Source organism: Ixodes scapularis, unplaced genomic scaffold (genome assembly GCF_016920785.2).
Source record: "Ixodes scapularis isolate PalLabHiFi unplaced genomic scaffold, ASM1692078v2 PGA_scaffold39__5_contigs__length_11793443, whole genome shotgun sequence".
In the NCBI taxonomy this organism is placed as follows: Eukaryota; Metazoa; Arthropoda; class Arachnida; order Ixodida; family Ixodidae; genus Ixodes; species Ixodes scapularis.
This window is the reverse complement of record NW_024609867.1, coordinates 476360-488534: the sequence shown is the minus strand read 5'-3', so window position 1 is coordinate 488534 and position 12175 is coordinate 476360. Positions and strand designations below refer to the sequence as shown.

Genomic DNA, 12175 nt, shown 5'->3' with positions numbered 1-12175 from the left:
CCCACGTGAAAAAAGATAGCCTAGGACCAGACACCGATTAGATATTTTTTTCAGGCTGGGTGCTGTGTTTGTAATATCAAGATGACAGACAGCACGCCGCTGCCACGGGAACGTGGAAGTAACATTTTATTCCTACGTTCGTTAGAATTAAGTGAATTCCTACCGGGCAGCATTCACGTATTTCGGAGATTTTTGATGAAGAGACACTCGCTGGTCCAGTGGCAATTTCAATCCCCGGGTTTTGAAGTTCGGGGCTATCAAAGGTCACTGTAAGACAAACCGAGAAGCAAGCGTGTGTCGTCCATCGCAGCCATCTTGCTGGTCCTGTTCATGCTGATGCTGCACATGGCCTACTACGAGCAGGCTGAGAATGCTCCGAGCCGGGAACTACTGGAGGTCGGCATGACGTTGGCCCGCAGCCTCCCGCCCGTGGCCTTGTCCTGGGGCCTGACGCGGGCCATGTGGCTCACCTCCCTCAACGACATCTGCCACCTGGAGAACGACATGGACTTCATTCAGGTGCGCCCGGTAATACTCTGCGCCAAATTGGGCAAAAGCCTTACAATTAGGGAGTCACCCACGTATCACAACTATTAGAAGACATGTATTCAAAACAGTGAAAAATGCCTCTTGTGACTCAAGTAATAATCAATTTATTCAAGCTATAAATATTTTTTGTAAGTGATTTACAGGAAAAAATCTGACCCAATTTAAAGCGTTTTCCTATAGGTCTAATGAGAAAACCAGCGCGCGATGATAAAGACACAAAAATGGAACACTAAAAAGGCACACGCGTGCCGTGTTTGCTTTGCCCTAATCGATCGACTCTAAGAAAACCTTTGATTTGCACCGGAAATGCGTGAACAGCACACACACTAAGGTAAAAATTAAAGAACCCGCTTTCAACTGTCCAAAGGCGAATAAAAAAGTTAAACTGCCTGTACTCTTGCCTGCAGTAAACTGCGTTTAGATGAGCTGCGGCGAGATGAGACCGAGGTAGCCGCAACAACAGCATGTTGTAGTGGCCGTCAGTAGACGCCCTAAACCCTCGTCGAGATTAACCTTGAACGTTCGTGCGGAATGGACAAAACATATATTCAATTAACTTTAAATAACGCAGATTTTAAGGCAGGTGTGACCAGAAAAAATTCTGATAAAATGTTAAAATGACAAAAAAATAATCGCTAGTCTCGCTGCCGGCCATAACTTAATTACATTATTTCTTGATACGCTGGCATCCCTGTTTACGATGCGCAGGAATAATGAACTCAGACATTTAAATACGGAATTTTGAGGTAACGTGACGTTTGGCCAAAAAAGTTAATGAACCATTAAATTATATAAAAAGAATGACCTTGATAGTAAAAAAAAATCTTTAACGTCGGATATAACAAATATCAACGACGTTGGGAATCAAACACGGCGGTTGGGCGGTGCTGCTAATCAACCCCTGATCCGCTCCTGCACTGCGAAATTATACAATCTTAAGAGAACCTCAATGCGCGATCCAACGTCGTACTTGACGTTAAAGGGATACTGAAGCGAAACTTGAAATACGCCTATTCAGTTCAGAAATAGGTTCAATATGATCAATGATATCCGTAAATCATAATCGCGCGTTTGTATTTTGAACGGATGGCTATATTTTTCACCCTGAGGGGCCCGATTGGGCTCGCGCTCAAAAATCGGCCATCGGAGAGCGCGATGCGTCTTGGGATATTGGGCGCATTCGTGACGTCACTTGTGCCAGACGGGAAAGGCGACGGCGTGGATGTTGTGGTTACGAGCGTTGTCACTTTGTGGCGCGTCGACGACTTACGACCTGTGACAACGTGGCCGTTTGCGATGTGCAAGGGCTGCACGCACGCTGCACCACGGCAAGTCGGCAACCACGGCAAGTCGGCAACCACGGCAAGTCGGCAACCACGGCACCACTGACAAAACTAGCTCTGAGGCCGGATTCTCAAAGCGAACTCACGACGAAAAAAGTGCGTACGACAAATTTGAGAGGAAACCCGTATTCTCGAAACGAAATTGTCGTAACTTTTGCGCAGGTTACGACAGAATCCTACGACAGCTCCGAAGCTCTCGTAGGATTTTTACGATCAAACCAACATGGCCGACAGCGACGACCAGCGGACATTTATTTTTCTACGTGCTCTTCTCGTGCGTCGCGACTTCAAATAGCCAGAAAAAAAGGAAGGAGTACTTGAAACAGACCACGACGAACAAGAACGCAGGATCCACAAACACCCAAGAAGAGCTACAACGGCCACGATTCTACCGACCAAGCGAGCTCGGCAGAATATAGTAGGCCTAGCAGCAACACCGACTCGGCGCACCGTTGCTCCGGCGGTCCCTGGCCAAGACCGTCTGCCCATGACCGGCTGGCCTGCTGAAGGGAATATGCCCGCGCGACACTTGTGGACCCTTCCCGGATGAATAGTTTGATCTCTGAACTAAATTTCAGAGGTCAATCTTTTCCCCTTGTCATCTCGATCTCCTTGTTTTCCGAGACAGCGGTGACGAACGCTGTCGTCGAAAAGGAACTCTCATTGATTCTCTATCTTCTTGTTTTGTGTGATATAGAGGTCAAATAAACACCATACGGATTACCTTCGCAACACGGTATGTACACTTTGTTATTAGTATGCAATTTTTATTCTGACACGACGCTACGTCACTGTCGAGCTATAGCAGTTCGTGGGAGCTACGCGATGTCGGTCCAACCTTTCTTTGCCGAGTGTCATGTGAGTATCGAGTTGTAATTGTAAAAGATCGGTCCAGAAGCGCTTACCGAAGCGCGGTCTAACAGAGCGAATCCAGCACTTCGATCAAATGCGCGTGTCCCTTCCGAGTGTGAACAGGTATTTGCGTGGCTCTTGCTGACACTCTCGTAGTTCAAACGTATCTTTTTTAACGTCGGCTCGCAGCTCGCGACTCACAGCAACTAATACCGGCCGTGCCAGAAGCATACTCGGGTCGTGTCGTGCAAAGAGCCGCAACGAGAACGAGCTCACTGTGGCCAACTACGCTTTGGCTTTCTCCGCCAAGGCTTTGCAAACGTGTTCAGGCCTAGGCTAATCCTTCCGGCACGCCATATTGCCGCAGAACGGCGCTGCTCCTATGCCACAAGTAATGTCACGAGAACTTTCCCACCATCCACCAGATGTGAATTTGAAATCGTTTAATAAGGTTTAAAATTAGTTCTCCCGTGCTTTACAGCGCGATATTGATATTTCCGAGGTGGTGCCTGTCCCTAGCCCATATTTATGCAGAAAGATCGGCGCTAATATTTCGTTTCCGTACTCCTTTAAAACGGCACCAAAAAGAGGGAACCGCTTCCTTGTTTCTGCAGAAAACGTGGGCGACCCCCGAAACGCATGGCGTCTATACGCCCGTTTCCGTTGACGCCGCAGCCTCCGCACTCCACCTATTCTTGCCCCCCCCCCCCCCCCTCTCCGTCACTTCCATAAAAAAAAAGTTCCTGGCTACGCCACTGGTACGACCGTAAATCAATGTTTTGAATATGCACTCGCGCAAACACCAGTAATTCTGGCGTTTGCGATGAAATTTGATTGTCCACACCATGTGTTCGTCCAAGCCACACACGGTTGTCGCGGAACGCTCGACGCCTCCAAACCAAACTTGCGCCCATTTTGTTACTCGAAAGATGTAATGAATTATAGTTACGAATTACCGGGCCTCAGATGCAATAGATTACCGTTACAAAATACTTTCGCTGAAAAGTAACGGATTACTTTACTCGTTACGTTACAAATTATTTTCACGTTACGTTTCTCGTACAGATATCAAGAAGGCAAAGGACAGAATTTTGATGTTTTAAACAACGTTCCACTACTACTATCCGTTTCTCAAACGCCCACATTATTGTAGTCATTGTAAATATGAATTATTTAAGAGAAATAATGTAGGTGCACTCCGTTCACCGCAAAGCTGACGGCTGTGTTCCAAATTTTACCCAAATGAACCCGAGTTACTCCGGCGGGTCGTGTCACGTGACAACACAAATTGAAGAATGCTGGACGCGGGTAGTTTTTGGAACGCCAAGGTGCAAAACTCTTACTTTGGAGTAAGATCGAGTAAATTTTGGAACACGGCCGACGAGGCAACGAAAACTGCAACCGCACCCGCCATCTTACGGCGACCGGAAGTAATCCCTGGAATTCCGCAGACCAAGCAAGGGGTGCGCATGCTCAGTAGCTGCGTCTACCTCCGCCAGGAGAATATGAAGACAACTCGGCGTTCTCTTCTTGATTTTTGTATTTCGAAAATTCGCGTGCCTTGGATGTATTTCTAGTAATTCTAATAACTAATTATATAAAAAGAGTTTTTTTTGCTAATTTTCTTTTGCACGATGTTGTCTATTTTGTTGAGCTTGCTATCTTTATGCGGCTGAATTGCCTGCTCATTTTGCTCCAGTTTCTCTACTAGGTTCTTATTTCTACAAAGTAACGCGTAATTAAAGTAATCCGTTAAAAATATTGTGTAAAGAAATTAAATTACAAATTACTGCCGCAAAAAGTAAGGCGGCAATTAGAAAATTACATTAAAAATGACCGCACCTCCATGTGGTAATTGATGTTGATTGGGGCCAACGTGGTAGAGGGGCTTAGAGCGATAAACCGGGGTTCCGGTTTGCACTCAAAAGTGACCCCCATAAGGCCGCTGCCATTGTACGCCAATTTGACCACTCGTCACGCGACCAAACCAAATACGTGACGTCACAGGAAAGATGGCAGCGCCCAGGCAGCGGCTAGACCCAGCTGGGCCGGAGATTGTCGGATGATTTGTTCGTTGTCAGTCACCTCGGCGAGTTGATTTCAGGGAGCGGAAGCCGTCATATGAGGCCGGTCGAAAGCGACTACAGAGCTCAGCGTTATGTCTCACGTTGGTATAACGAGAAAACATAAAGGAAACGACGGGGATATTGCCACGAAAGAGACAATCGGCCCTCCGTTGCTCGGACCTCGGATTGATTCGGATACCGCTAGGACAAATTTTAAGGCGACGTTTCTGCGCTCTCGCTGACCATCGGAATCGTCGAGGTCTGCAGTAAAGCGTGTGCAATATATTTGGATACACAGTTTAGCGACGGAAATTGCGTCAGTCGTGCTTGGCAGTGTGCAATCGTGGTGCCGCTTCGTTCAAATGACCGAAGGCTCACTTTGGTTGTGCGATGCACCGGAGAGCTGTCTTCAAGCTGGTAGTTCCTGTGCCGTGCTTTAGGGGATGCTGTACTGCTTCCTAAATTGTTCTGTTGTAGGCCTGCACTTTTACGGAGCACATGTGTAGCAGTTGGTATTGATTCCGCTGGTCTGTCGCACGTTTCGTAGACACAAAAGTTTCATCAACACTCGTTACGCGAATTGCAAGCTGTATGGGCGTTTCATTGTGCGTGTTACCTGTTCAGTCCACCCGTTCACGCCGCTTTGCGACGACAGTCTGCAGCGGCTCATTACAAGAAAAGTGGTCCCACATTCATTTCAGTTCAGCTCGTCCACGGCAGCTGCCAAACCCCGAAGGAGAGGATTTATTCGAACAGAATGCCACTAAAGCAATGCAGCTTCTTTAGTGGTCAAGATAGGCTCCCTTCTGTGTGTTCTGTTATATTGTCACGGATGCTTGCTCCAGCCCTATTTTCTATCAATATTTACTATTCTGGAAAGTTCCAGGCCATGTTCAGCTCTCATCGTATGTTCTGGTGGAGGTGCTGCGCACTTTACCCATAGCCCTTCATTCTGTGTGGACCCTGGCGGCTCCTCAGCCGAGTTGCCCGATAACAAGACACGGGTGGCAGATTATCCCGCGTATTAAAACACCAGCGAGCAGTGAACCAAGTCCTATCCCGAGCCTGGCACAAGAACCGCAAGACGAGCGAGTACCATCAGGACGAAGCTCGGAAAGACACCACGAAGAACCTGAAATCCAAGCCAGTCGCTGCTACCAGCAAGAACCACCGGAATTGTCTTTTGCCAGAATAACCGAAGCTGACAAAGCCAACAATGACATACCTGTATCAGCAAACCGCGTCCGCTTCCACCATTGTTTGCATGCCCGTCGCACCTCGCACTCCGACGCCATTTCACACAAGGTGTATGAAGACGTCGAGGGCTGGGTTGAATAACATGACCGTGTCGCCCGCCACAGTGGGTAGATGGACAACCAGCTGCTGCAGAATTGATACTTCTTGTGGAAGAAACCGCCAGGCACTGGTTTGAGAACCACGAATCCTCCTGAACGTCGTGGGAAAATTGCAAGATCGAGCTTAAGTGCACATTCATAAGCCAACATTGACGAGAGAGAGCGGAATTCCTGATTCTGTCCAGGACATGGCCCCAACGAGTGCGGCACCGCCTTCGTGAACGATGTTTTGCGCCTGATCGAGCACCCACGCCAACCCTGATGCTACAGAAGACAAGAAGCTAAGAATCCCATGTCCATCATGGGAGGAACAACAGCTTCGTCAGCCTTTTTATTTCATTTATTGGTATTCTCAGGGCCCGAAGGCATTACAGAGGGGGTGGGATTATTACGCACAAGTTAACAGAACACTCAAATCACAAATCAATCTTGTCCGCAACCCCACGACAACAATCAAGGATTCATATCACCGAGGCTTCCAACGTTGAATGTACACTGCAGGCCCCAGCCTGTCACTGTCAACAACTTCCCGGCGTCTCGACAGTCAAGTCGTCCAGCTGCAATTTCGACGCCAGCCCCCCAGGTATCCGCGACATCATTCACAACGGTGTCCGGGAGGAGATAAGGAAGCTAGTTTCTGCCATCAATTGCCCGGCTTTTATTTTGATTGCCTAGATTGTTTGGGAACAAGTTCGACAGGCATTTCAACTGGAGACTTCTTCGAGCAAACCGGCATCTGACGAATCGAGGGCGACTTATGCCACAAGTCACAACGACCAGTACCTGCTACCTGTTACTATTCAATGCTAATTCAACGAGACACCTCAACGCCGAAGCATTCCCGACATCGGGAAGAACCAGTGTAGGTCCGCGCTGAACAAAGTACACCGAGGAAAACGGAGGTGCCGCGAATGGTCGACCGAAAACCACTGTGCTACCACTGCATTAGGCCGACCATGTCTACTGGAGGTGCCCATACCAATGAATTGGCCTGCAAGGATTCGTGCTGAACGACCCTCGACCACGTCTCGACGAGCATCCGCGAAAGGTTGAAGATTATCTTCGGTGGTCTTTGTCCCTGGTGCCGACATTACTCCGAAGCTCGTGACCCCCTTCATCTGGAAGGGAGGTAAGCACGACAGAGCAGGTGAGCTGCAATGCAAGGACAGTTGGTTTGGTGTCGGTTGTCGTTCAAGGACAATACCTAACAATTTGTTGACACCAATTATCTGTGTCCACACAACGAAGCACACAATTACCAACTTTGAGGGATAATACCGCTGAGTGACTTGAAGAAATAGAATGGTTGGTTGCTCTCAAAAAGACTGCAAGCATCACCAGACTTCACTTCACCACACGAGACTTACACAAGTTGCAGTGGTCGCGGGATGCAGAATAAATCGCCATTACGAAATGGAAGTGAAATGGCTTGTTTAGCAAACAAACATTGTTGCCAGCTATCAAGTCAACGGTACAGCAAAAGGCACAGCCACGTAAGCAATACATGCCCGAGCTTGCTGCATTAATGCAGGAAACTACCAGGAAAATTTGCGGCTTAGAAGCCAGCCCTGCAGCTTCAGTGCATCAGATGTCAGTGGCCGCACATGACGTATGTATTACGAGACGGCATCAGTGGGTCAAAGTTGCCATTCGACCAAACTGAACACCGACGTGACAGGAGCGTCACCCGCGGGCTGATTAGCTCACTCGGAAGGGAGACGTTACGGCAGCGAAATCATAGACTGTCAGACTCTACTCATATATTGCTCTGCTGCAATGGAAAGATTTTCCTACCCTCGTGCTCAGCGAGTGTCGACTGGCGATACAACTCCAGTTCATACACTCGATGAACATGAGGGTAGAGTGTACCAGCAGAGGGAAGGTGTCTGGATAAAAAGAGTTTAGTTGGCGCATTAAGAGGCTAACGAATAAAAATGGGTACTACTCCAAGCAAAATGCCAAAAAAGCGTGGATCTAGGCTTGACACTAAAAGCGTCACACAGTATCTATTTTACTGACAAAGGGGTACTAAACCATTATTTTCAGCTACCTAATCAAACTAAATATTTTTGCCGGCTTGCTTTTTAGTGAAATCTCTAAATTTACAAGAACTTTTAAAACAACGGCTAAAAAAAAAGCAATGGCAAAACCAACAATCGAATTCGTCTGCTCTCCAGTAGCACGACATCTATGGCAGGCAGACCTGCAGAATGAGCAAGCAGTTTAAAAAACAGAGTATATCCTATATATAATTTTTTTTTCATGCTGCAGAGCAAGTGCTGGAAGGGGGTTTCACGACATTAACGAAATTTCTTGCAATCAGTTGAGAACAAGTTAGAGCAGTGAACTTGACCTTGCCCCTGGCATAACGTTTTAGTGTTGCCCATGGAAACTCACATAAATTTGTAAATAAAAACTAAAAAGACTAAGCTTCATAAAAAAATCTAACTTTGGCAAAGAAAAGTTACCTTGAACAAAATATGTGCGATTCAGTTGTACAGCATCCATTTGTGTGCTTAACCAATTTTGAGGCAAATCGGCGAAAATGAAAAGAAGACGTTTGAGTACAATTAAGGGAAAGACAGCAAGGATGCATACCTACAACAAAAAAAATGTAGAACGACCGCGGGCAGGAAACGCTGGTGAGGCTCTCGGAGCGACTCCCTGCAATGGGCCTGCGCAGACCACAGAACAAGATGGGTCAGAGCTTGCAGCCATGAGGTGCTTCATACCATGAAGTTACAAAAGCGGGTGCAATTGGAAGCAAAGTGCATTTCATTTCTCTGCAGAACAAAGAGTTTAATAGCTAGTATGCATTCATAAGGTAATACAGTCATGAATGCACAGACTTTTCAATGCAGCACTAAATCACCAACTTGTTAACCATGGCGGGGAGCACTAAAAACCGAGAGCATTATTCCAAACTATCTCAGCTTAAAGTTAACCACGACAGAACCTTCAAGCCATCCTTGCAAATTCAGAGCACAAAGCAAGCAATGTGACCTTCTAGTTTTACGGCATGGTACGTCGAGCTTATAATCATGTGTCATGCTGTTTTTGCTGCAATGGCTTGTAGTGGTCAAAAGTAATCCAGCCTAAAGAGACGCAAAGTATAGACGTTTGTGAGTGGGGCCCTCACCTAGTCTGCAGCTACATTGCGAAATAGGACGTTCCAACAGGAATGTTTGCTGCCTGTAACCAGCAGAGCTGGCAGTAATGTAATTACTGTAATGAAATTACAGTAATTTAATTACTTGTTCCAGTAATTAGTAATGTAATTCATTACTTTTTGTAGCAGGTAATTTAGTAATGTAATGAATTACTCCAGCGACGGTAATTGTAATTAAATTACCTAATTACTTTTTCGCACCAGGCATATTTTTGTGTTCACAATACACAAGAGAGCTTTTCTTTTTATTTTACTTTTTCTTTTTCCTCTACACCTTTCCAAAAAAACGCTCTTTGGCCGCCGCTATGTTGCTGATGCTAATGCGGCTTTATTCTTTATTCATCATTTTCCTGCAGCGCCATCAGGCATTATCGCAGGGGGCGAATAAACTCTGAAAAAACATTTCTGAATTCGCGGCACACGCAACCGCACTGGGCAAGGCATTTCACTCCTTAATTGTTTTAACAAAAAAAAAAAAAAGAATTTTTGTGACTCTCGCGCCCGCTATCAGCAAGACACTTTCTGCCACTCTCTTGAACTATGAAAACCCGCTCAGCGCGATTCTCTACCTTTGTTTGGCGGTTTTGCATTCGACGTTTTCTGGCCCCTCTTGAAAGTTTCCGCTTACTTTTTCTGATGCATACTGCGTACCCTCTCTGTGTTATCTTCCACTGTGAGAAATAGGGCTGGTAAGTGCCTGTCATTCGAGCTTTTCTGCTCGACATTCTTGGGAAACGAAGGAGGGGAAGTATATCGAACTAAGGCCCCTGGTGGAACGGCCCTCGACGCGATTTTGCGAACAATGACAATTGTTCTCCCCCCTCCCAGAGATAATCCGCGTAGGGTCCTCAGTCATTTCCAAAAATAGTTGTCCGGGTTGAGGTGGGAAACGGATAAGTCGCGTGCGTTCCTCTGTCCATCGGTAAACATGCAACAGAGAGTTCTAGCTGCGTGCCATGAACTGTGTAAATAATGTAAATAAAGTTATCTGTAAAAGGAAGTTATCAATAGCTCCTTTATATTTAAAAGTATACAAAAGTAATGCGAAAGTAATGTCATTACTTTTAAGAGTAATTTGTAATGGTAATTAATTACTTTCTGGCTTTGGTAATTTGTAATGTAATTTAATTACATTTCAGCAATTTTCAGTAAAGTAATTAGTAATGTAATTTAATTACAAAATATCAGTAATTTGGCCAGCTCTGGTAACCAGGCGACCAGCTAGTGCCCAGCAATTCTTCGAGCTGAGTACATGTCCTCGAAACTACCATTATTTGACACGCATTTTTATGAATGTTAAACATGACTGACTTACAGAGAGACTCCACCTCAGCGACTAATGATTTGGGATACCTAATTGAATACTGATATATTAACGAAATGCAAAACAATTACCTGGCAGGCATTAAATTATTCAAGAGGCTGGGTCGAGCCCGCATTAAGTTGAAGGAGTCGATGCCTAATAGGACAATACAAACAAAATTATGCCTTAGAATTCCATTGCACCCCCAAAATGATGTGTTTTTGAAGGTAAGGTACACAATGTTCGTGATTCAGAAAGTGCCTCAGCTGTACAAATGCATATGCAATAAGGGCCACGCCTATTCTACTCAGCTCTGTGCAGGTTAAGCTAAGTTAGAGTATAGAAGTACACGCTCACTGACACCATGACAAAGGCAGGGAGAAGTCTCCGTTGTTCGACCTCCAGCCCGTCTGCTGCCTTCGATGACGTTTCAGCGTCTGATGAGCCTGGAGCGAGCACATCTGTCCAAAGCGGAGTGAAAAGCACAAGCACGTGCTGGAGGACGCCCAACCATTCTCTTTTTGTCATCGGCTATACTACATATTTTTAGTAAGACATATTTTTAAGTGAGAATAAGTATTGCAAATATGCAGTCCACCTTAAAGGTAACAACAGTTGCCATTCACCATTTTCCAAATAAGTGCTCCCGCCTATCGGAACATCTACACGTGTGGTGCGTGAGTGGCTTCAGGACTGAGAGGCTAGAAAACGAAGCGCTCACAAGGCTTGTCTGGCCCTTCCAACCATGTGGGTAAATTCGTCGCAAATCCGCGATTTCTAGACAAAATGATTTAGAATGAGCAAATTTTGTCTACGCCCGAGGTAGAACATTGAATTGTGATTCCCCCATATTGTGCGAACCATCCTTCAAACAGCGGTACCACCTGCAAATAAACTATGTTGTGGTGCGGCACGCGTCCATGCTGCCTGTTTCAGAGGAAAACCACTGCTCGTGTTAAAGACGACATCCCACAATGTACAGGCAACAATGTTTAACAAACTAAAATAAAATTGATAACATTCAATAAACACAGATAGGCTCACAAAGTGTCGACACCATGATTGTTGTTGTTGGTTTTACTCTTGCATACAAAGAAAAGTGACTTCCTCTTTCCTCCGATGTACAGTAAAATCCCCTTATCTTCGTGGCCCCTATTTCTTCTCGAATTGGTCACAGAGGACATAATCGCAGCCACTGAATTCCGCAAAATTACAGGCTGCGAAAACGAAAGGTTCGCCAACATTAAGGGGCTTACTGTTCTTCCGTGTGTCACATGATGTTAACATTTCAAGGAGGCTGAAGGTATTGGTTTAACAAAAAATTGACCTATGAAAAAAAATGCCCTTCTCCAGGTTAGGCACGCGAGGTTGTTTTGCACTACCTATAAGGTGGCAAGTTTGTTTCGGCAGAGCTTTTGGTAAAACGGAGTCACAAAAGTAGCTATACTTGGCGTCAACTATTTTGTGCTGCATTATAAAGCTAGAGTAGATTCCACAGTGCTTCAGCACAACACTGTTTGTTGCGAGAGCATTTGTGG

General features: G+C 45.8%; 1 long non-coding RNA gene across 1 annotated transcript; it reads right to left on the bottom strand.

The window, feature by feature from the left end:
* Positions 1–217: 217 nt before the first annotated feature.
* Positions 218–8803, bottom strand: LOC121836987. Its single transcript, XR_006078051.1, has 2 exons — positions 8764–8803; positions 218–492 (listed from the first exon to the last, which is right to left on the bottom strand). It is a non-coding gene; the product is annotated as an uncharacterized LOC121836987 (long non-coding RNA).
* Positions 8804–12175: the final 3372 nt, after the last annotated feature.